Here is a 7,266-nt window from a genome sequence, read left to right on the forward strand (position 1 = left end):
GTGTTCTTGTAGCATTTCTCTGATGCTGCAGGACAAACATTAATGACATTTAGCTCAGAATTACTGATTATTTCTTTATTTAAATCGTTGTAAAACAGGAGCAGAGGAAAGAAGGCGTTTGAAAAAGAAAAAGTGACAATGGACTTTAACAAGCCACAGTCTCCCTGCTCTGCTCCATTCTGATGCAGACTAATAGATCCATGAACGTCTTTGTGTTCCTGGTCTGAAGTGGAATCTGGATCAGAACCGTACGGCTAGAGATGGGATGGAGACAATGTTGATCATCGTTTTTGTTGCTCCGCTGATGTTAGGGTTGTGAGGGGCTGTAAGCTAGAGGGAGAGCATGTAAACAGAGAACTTTCTGCAAAAGGGAAGGAGGCCAGCTCCACGTCAACGGTCCAGTTCACAACTCAGGAGAATTTCTGTTGAACTCCTGTCGCTCTGCAGAAACTATGTCTTAGAAAACTGCACAGATTGGTTGATTTTGTCTTGATAGGGACGATAAATCCTGAGCTGATCAGCGTGGGACTGTGACACCTCAGAATGAGAAGGATCAGAGAAACCGTGACGGTCGTTCTTCTGCTGGGCAGCTGTCTCGGACTTTCACTGTGAAAACGACATTCGGTCAACCAGGTCGTGTTATTGCAGGACTCTGTTCTTCAGAGCAGCTGCACTTTAAAGGTTGATTTAACATTTCATTGTTTATTTCAGTCTCTTCTGTAGTTCTAGCTGCTGATTATTGCATGGGGGGGCTGTGAAAAGTGAAATAAACAGATGTCAGGCGAGTAGCTGCACAGGACGTGACATTTAGGTAACGAGGTTTTTGTCACTATGAGGCACAGAATCCAGCAACAACTGCAGCAGCAGATCGTTTGGTTTTGAGGCGGTCACTCAGCTGAAGACCTTTAGTGACTGATGTTAGGAACTGGGAACAGACTTGAAGGCTCCTCGTGTTCCCCCAGACTCCTCATAAGAACATGATTGATCCGCTGAGGTCAACAGTAAAGAGCTAAACGACATTCACCTCAGCAGGAACAACAAAAAAAGTTTCTGTTCTTGTCGGCCGAAGGTCTGTTAGTGAAGACTGACGTTACTCATCAAATCCCTGATGGATCAGTCACGAAGTCATCAACTGGTGCTTTGCTGATCCCTCACGTTTCCATCCCGCCTCCAGCATTCTCAAAGATTTATCTTAAAACATCTGACGTCTGTGCAACAGGCTGCAAAAAAGGAAACTACAGTCTTTACAAGGAATCATGTGTTCCAGAAGCATCTTCCTGTAAAAAATCCCAGAGTATAATCTGAGTCTGAGGCACACCTGAGCAGCTGTCTGCGTTCATTTTCCTCAAAGGTACTGGAGCTTTGCCATCTCATTAGGCAACATGAAAGGACTTCTCTGCTCGGTAGAACCCACAGACACACGTGCACGCTCATGCACGCTCATGCACGATGCCTCTTACTCATATTCACCAGGTGTGGAGATCCTAATTTTCTAGGGAAAACATCTTAAAGCGAAGTGAGCAGGCAGTTAACTTATAGTTTCACAGAGAAAACGATGACAAACTTCTCAACAATACAAGTCAGCAGATAAAAAAGAAATAAAACTACCTAAAAATAACAAAAACAGTTTAAATCTCACCAACATAAAAACTCACTTTCTCAATCTGTGCGTGGACAACCAATGGAACTGACCGAGAACACAATCCTACACAGAATGAGCAGCTGACCACTTAAAACTCTTAAATAAGATCTTTCATTTTAAAATGGGTTCTAAACTGATCAGTTCTGGACAAACTGCAGTGATGTTTGATTCTCTGTTGGACCAAACGCAGCAGCTCTGAACAGCCTGGAGTCAGTGAGGCCAGCTGTGGTTTGAACACGTAAAAAGATAAAGGCTTGATAGAATGAATGATCGTTTTAAGTTCTGCTTCAGATCTCCGAGTCCTCCCTTCTGACATGTTCCTCAGCTGGAAACAGTTTCTGGTTAACAGTTAACACGGTGAGAGAATGACGTCTGAATCAAACATGACAAGGACGGTTTGACAGCTGGACTGGAGAGTCGAGCAGAAGATCTTCTACAGACCAGTGATTACTGTGTGATTGGACTTTCACTGAAGACAATCACAACTTAACCACTGATTGAAGACCAAGGGGGGGGTCGTCAACCAATCACGACCTGGTGGTGAGTTGGATCTGCTGAGGGAGGAGGCCAGAAGAATTTATCAGGAAGATCTGGCTACAGGTTCTCAGGGAGGGTGGGGGTTCTGGATCTGGAAGGAAGGTGTTCTCCACCTCTGCTGTCTTCACTTAAGGACCTCTAAGGTCTGCGGTGCCTCGAGAAGTTCCACTAAGCTGCAGATGGTGGCTGTCTGTGGCTGAGTGGTTCCTCCAGTCCTGCTGCAATAGAAGTAAAACTATCCTAATCCCAGCCTCCTCTAACTCTGCAGATTAGCCTGATTGAACATCAATGCTTTTGATTAGTTTAGACTTTCTGTCTAAGATGAACAAGAACAGTTTAAGGAATTTGTTCCTCAGAATTCTCATGTGCGTCTGCAGACCGAGGTACATCCAGGTACAAACAACGATACCTGGATCAATGACCTCCTGCTGTTTGAGGACACTCAGGTGTTAATGCGGCAGAGCTTCATTCGCTGACACACTCAAACATTCCTGAGAATGTTTGCAGGTCCACAGGTCACTCTGCAGGACTATCACTCAAACTGCAACCAGCTCTGGGTGGAACCAGAGTTCACCTCGAAAATCAGCCCGTTTTATGTCATTTGTCACCTGACATACTTCCTCAAGGTATGGCGGGAAAAATGATCCACCTGGGAGATCTTTACAGGCTGAAGTAGTTCTCACATGTTCTCTTCTTTTGATGAAAACCAGATTTCTATCGTCTGTAACAGTTGTTCAGACTCAGATTCCAAACTCCTGGGGTTGTGTTGGACCTGGGCCTTCTGCCAGGACAGGATGATAATTCACCAGATCAACGTCCAAAACAAATGCCATGTGACAACCCAAATTTGTCAAAGTTGGGATCCAAAGCTGTTCTCGTGTCTTTTCCGTGTCCGAGTGCAGACAGAATGACTCATCCGAAACCAGGAGAAAGGAAACTGCTCCCATCTTTTCATCTGGATTTTGTTCCAACAATTATTCTGTCAAAAGGTTTTTGTTCTGTTGTGCTTCATGATGCTGCTGCACCTTAACGTTAGTCTTGTGTTCGGGTCAGCGCCGACCCGGTTTGGTTTTTATTTGCATTGAAGAATCGGTTCTAATTCATTCATCCCATCTCTCGTTTTACTTTATGAGCTTGATTTAAACGAAATTCAAGTTTTACATGTTTTATTCTAAAATGTTAAATTTTGTCATTTCTGGTGTTAGGGTCAGTTTGACCCGGTTATATCAACTAACTTTAGAAAGCAATAATTCAAACCATTCCTGGATTCTCCTCTTCTTCATGTGAGCTTCAGGGATGCTCGTCTTCCAGTACAGCAGCAAAAAGCAAAATTAATAAACTAGACTTCATTCGGATCCTGCTCTACCCAATAGATGTAAGTGATTTCTGTTGGTTTGGTTTGTTTGTATTTCAATAAGTTTGGATCAAAGTTCTATTGCTGACAAAAATGTGGATGTATTTTTGCATGTTCTTGAAGAAAATACGTTTGGGTGAAAACTCACCCAACAGAGTGGAAGTTAAGTTAATAATTTAAAAATAGAAAAATAGATCAAGAAAATGAATTTCAGGGATATTCTAAACCTCTCAGTCAAATTCAAGTAAGACATTAACTTTTGTGTTGTTTAAAGGATTATTTTCTGTTTTTAATCAGATTCAGTGCCATTATTATTCTTTTAAAGTCCCAGAGAACCACAGAAATAATAATAAAACCAACATTTCCATGGATAAGGAAGCCTAACAAGAAAACCAGGAGATTCAAAAAATACAATGGGTGATAGTTTATTGTTTTTAGTGTATTTTAAAGCTGATTTAAGGCACGGTTCAAAAGCGGCCCGTTAGCACTGTGGATGGTAACAGAATGCTAACACAGCAGGTTAACCAGGGGATCAACTTTGCAGCGAGAAAGTCTAGAAAGTTCAGACTAATTTTTAAATCTGTTATTCAGACACAGAGAAGCCTCAAAGGAGAAACCAAACTGTGATGAGGCTAAACGGACTTCTGAGGTTCCCACATCGAGAGGCCGTCATCCCGTCACAGTTCTTTCTGTTCACAAAAGGTCATCGTTTTCTTTTTTACAAGCTCAAGTCTTAATTTGTTCAGATGGAAATGTTTATGCATGCTTAAAGTTAATAATTAAATTGTATTTTTACAATTGATGAGCGGCTGGGTGGCTCAGTGGGCTAGGTGAAGGGCTGACATGCAGGAACCGTGGGTTCGATTCCCAGGGTTGTCCACTGATCTCCACCTAGATTGGGTCCTTAGACCCTTGATGCTGCTGCCTAACTGGGTCCCTGTGCCCCTCAAGTACAGGGTCAGGAAGGGCATCCGGCGTAAAAAACTCTGCCAAATCACTGATGAGAAACAGTGAGTGCTGTTACGCTGTGGGGACCCCGAAAGGGATAAGCTGAAAGTGAACTACTACTATTTTTACAATTGATATGGAAGTTTTAACACATTTTTGGAGATTCTTAAACAAGAAAAAATCCAAAATCTAATAGACAGAAATTAAGAAATTATATTAAAAAAAATCTGGTTTGTGGTTGTGAGGAACAGCTTCATATGTCAAGATGAAACTGACTTAAAACATGTTTCTGTGCATCAGAAAAGGAGATGAGGGCTGGACCAACATTAAGGATGAACTGGAGACGAGGAAATGATCGGGACGAGTAAAAGCTGCTTCAAACAGGCGAGTGAAGAGGGAGGGTTGGGGGGTCGGAGAGTCTTTGTAGATTAACTTCTTAAATCCTCTCTTTTCTCTGTCCCTGAACTCGGTGAGTAACCTACTCCCTGGTTTCCACGGAGACATTAGGGATGAGGGAGGGACAGACCACTTTGCCGCTATGGCAACTGCTCCATCAAATAAACCCAGTGACCCTCCAGTGATCGCCACAAATAGACCTGAAAACACGCATAAAAACATGTATTACGTTTTGTCTCTTCACTGCAGAAACAGAAAATATCAATAAGTATTTCTGTCTAGTTGAAATAGAGGACTTCACAACTTATTTGAAGAAATCTTAATAAGACACATTGTTCTAGTTCTATGGCAGATTCTCTTTCCACTTATATTAAATGACAAAACATGATCTTTGTTTTGTTTTACTTCTCTTGTCTTGAGAGCACATTTTCCCAGAGTTCTTTGCTCCACGCTAAAGGCTCGTTCTCATATCTAAATCCATCTTCTGTCCAGAGTCAAAACTTTGCTTCTTGTTCTTATCGCTGTTCTAAGCCGTGATCCACAGAGGATGATTCTGACACTGAATTAGGATGATAGTAGTATTGACTAAACACCTTTTATCTAGTGACAGCATTCCACTGAAACTCCGTCTATCGCGGTCTGACTCTGGGAGGGAGGGGGTGTTTGAGGGAGGGGGTGTTTTGGGCTGACAGTGGACAAAGGCTTGTGTGAGTGAGGCAGGTTCATACAGGTCTTTACTTTGAACCACACAGTCACTACAGACCAGCTCTCTCTGCTCCAGTTCCAGTCCTCTAGTTCTCATCAGGAACTGGTGGGACCCAAGATGAAGGAGACCCGGCTCGGTGGCAGAACCCTAAACATTCAGTAACTTAAATACTCTGAGGATCATTTACATAAACCAAGATAACCTGTGGAGGATCAACCAGAACCTGGAGGACAACCCAACTCAGAGCATGAACACGTCACGTCACATGACAGACGAGCAGCTCCACCTGCTCACAGCTCGTCATGTTCAGGGGCCTGAGTGCAGAAGTCTCCGCCCACTTTTTGATGGTGAACACCACCTTCATTCTATACAGAGTCCAAAATTAACACTCACCTACTGTGAACATGGAATCTAAATGTTAGCACTGAATTAGCTATGTTTATTTGAGTGATTTCCTTCAGTCCTCCTCATGAGGTCCCCCCACGACCACCCTGTTAATCGATCTGATGAAGAATCACAGGATCCAGACAGAACCGGAGGATAAACCTGTTGGACCTACAGCTAAGATGCTACGCTAACGAGACGTTCTATGTGTGACCACAAACTGGTTTAATGTCAGACAATGTTTTCATGAGTGAACTTTAAGATGTGTCAGATAAATACAACATTGTGTTTCTAACCATGGGTTCAGACTACAGGTGACTGACAGCTGTCCTCGTGGGGGGGGGTCTATTTTCAGCACAGTTTTGTGTTGTTGTTCCAAAGAAAACAAAAACAACTTATTTGTGATTCAAAGGAACACTTCATTGATGCTGTTACCAGGACGTTTACAGTCCTTCAGGGCCCCCCCCTCAGAGGTTGTGGAAGGTGTCGTCAGGAGAATCATAGTCGTGGACAGTAACAGAGTAGAAGTGAAATATTAAATCTCCTTTCTCTACTCTCTCAAATCAGCTGAAATCGTCCCTCAGATACCCGGAGAATGCGTAGAGCTCCAAATCTTCCTGGAGGACCCCCAGACCCCCCTCAGTCCACACCTCTGAAAACTCTTGAAGTCCCTGTTATCTGTGGTCCCTCGTTCATTTTGATTAAATGAAATGTGGTTGTGTATCGGCTGCAGCGTCTGCCTGTTCTTCCACGGGAAGAGAGCAGATAGTGATGGTCAGCTGGAGCTGCGCAGACGCCTGCAGGCAGACGGAGCCGCCCTCGTGTCGCAGACAAAGGCTGCTTTGTTGGCCTGTGGTGGGGTGGGGGGGTGATGATCACATAGTTCTTACCTTATTAGGTAGGATCCATCAGAACCACTGACCTTCCAGGACCTTTGAGCTAATGAGCAGCTGGTTGTTTAAGTTTGACTGATTTCCATTTTAAGGTTAAACATAATATCGATTAGTGATTATGTAGAACAAATATCAATGGAAGCACAGAGTTCTACAGACAGCAGACAGACCTTTGTGTCCATGCGTTGGGAGGAGTCACCGGCATGCGGGGGCAGGTGGAGGGGCTCAGGGGGCTGCTGTGAGGGGTTTCCTCTCTTTCATGTTGAGATCATTGTTGGGCGAGTCCTGGCATGCCGTCGCCTCAGACTCTGGAGCACCACAGGTGGGAGTTTGTCGGGTCCACGGTTTGACGCTGATGCACGGATTTCCTCGTGTTCTGCAGCTGAGTAACATTTATATGAACGAT

General features: G+C 43.7%; 1 long non-coding RNA gene across 1 annotated transcript; it reads left to right on the plus strand.

Annotated features, from left to right (window-relative positions):
• The first annotated feature begins 3,049 nt into the window (after nt 1-3,049).
• Nucleotides 3,050-4,865, plus strand: LOC118598998. The gene is made up of 3 exons (XR_004948258.1): nt 3,050-3,554; nt 4,125-4,235; nt 4,782-4,865. It is a non-coding gene; the product is annotated as an uncharacterized LOC118598998 (long non-coding RNA).
• The last annotated feature ends 2,401 nt before the right edge of the window (nt 4,866-7,266 follow it).

The sequence above is a fragment of the Oryzias melastigma genome, linkage group LG7 (assembly GCF_002922805.2).
Source record: "Oryzias melastigma strain HK-1 linkage group LG7, ASM292280v2, whole genome shotgun sequence".
Classification (NCBI taxonomy): domain Eukaryota; kingdom Metazoa; phylum Chordata; class Actinopteri; order Beloniformes; family Adrianichthyidae; genus Oryzias; species Oryzias melastigma.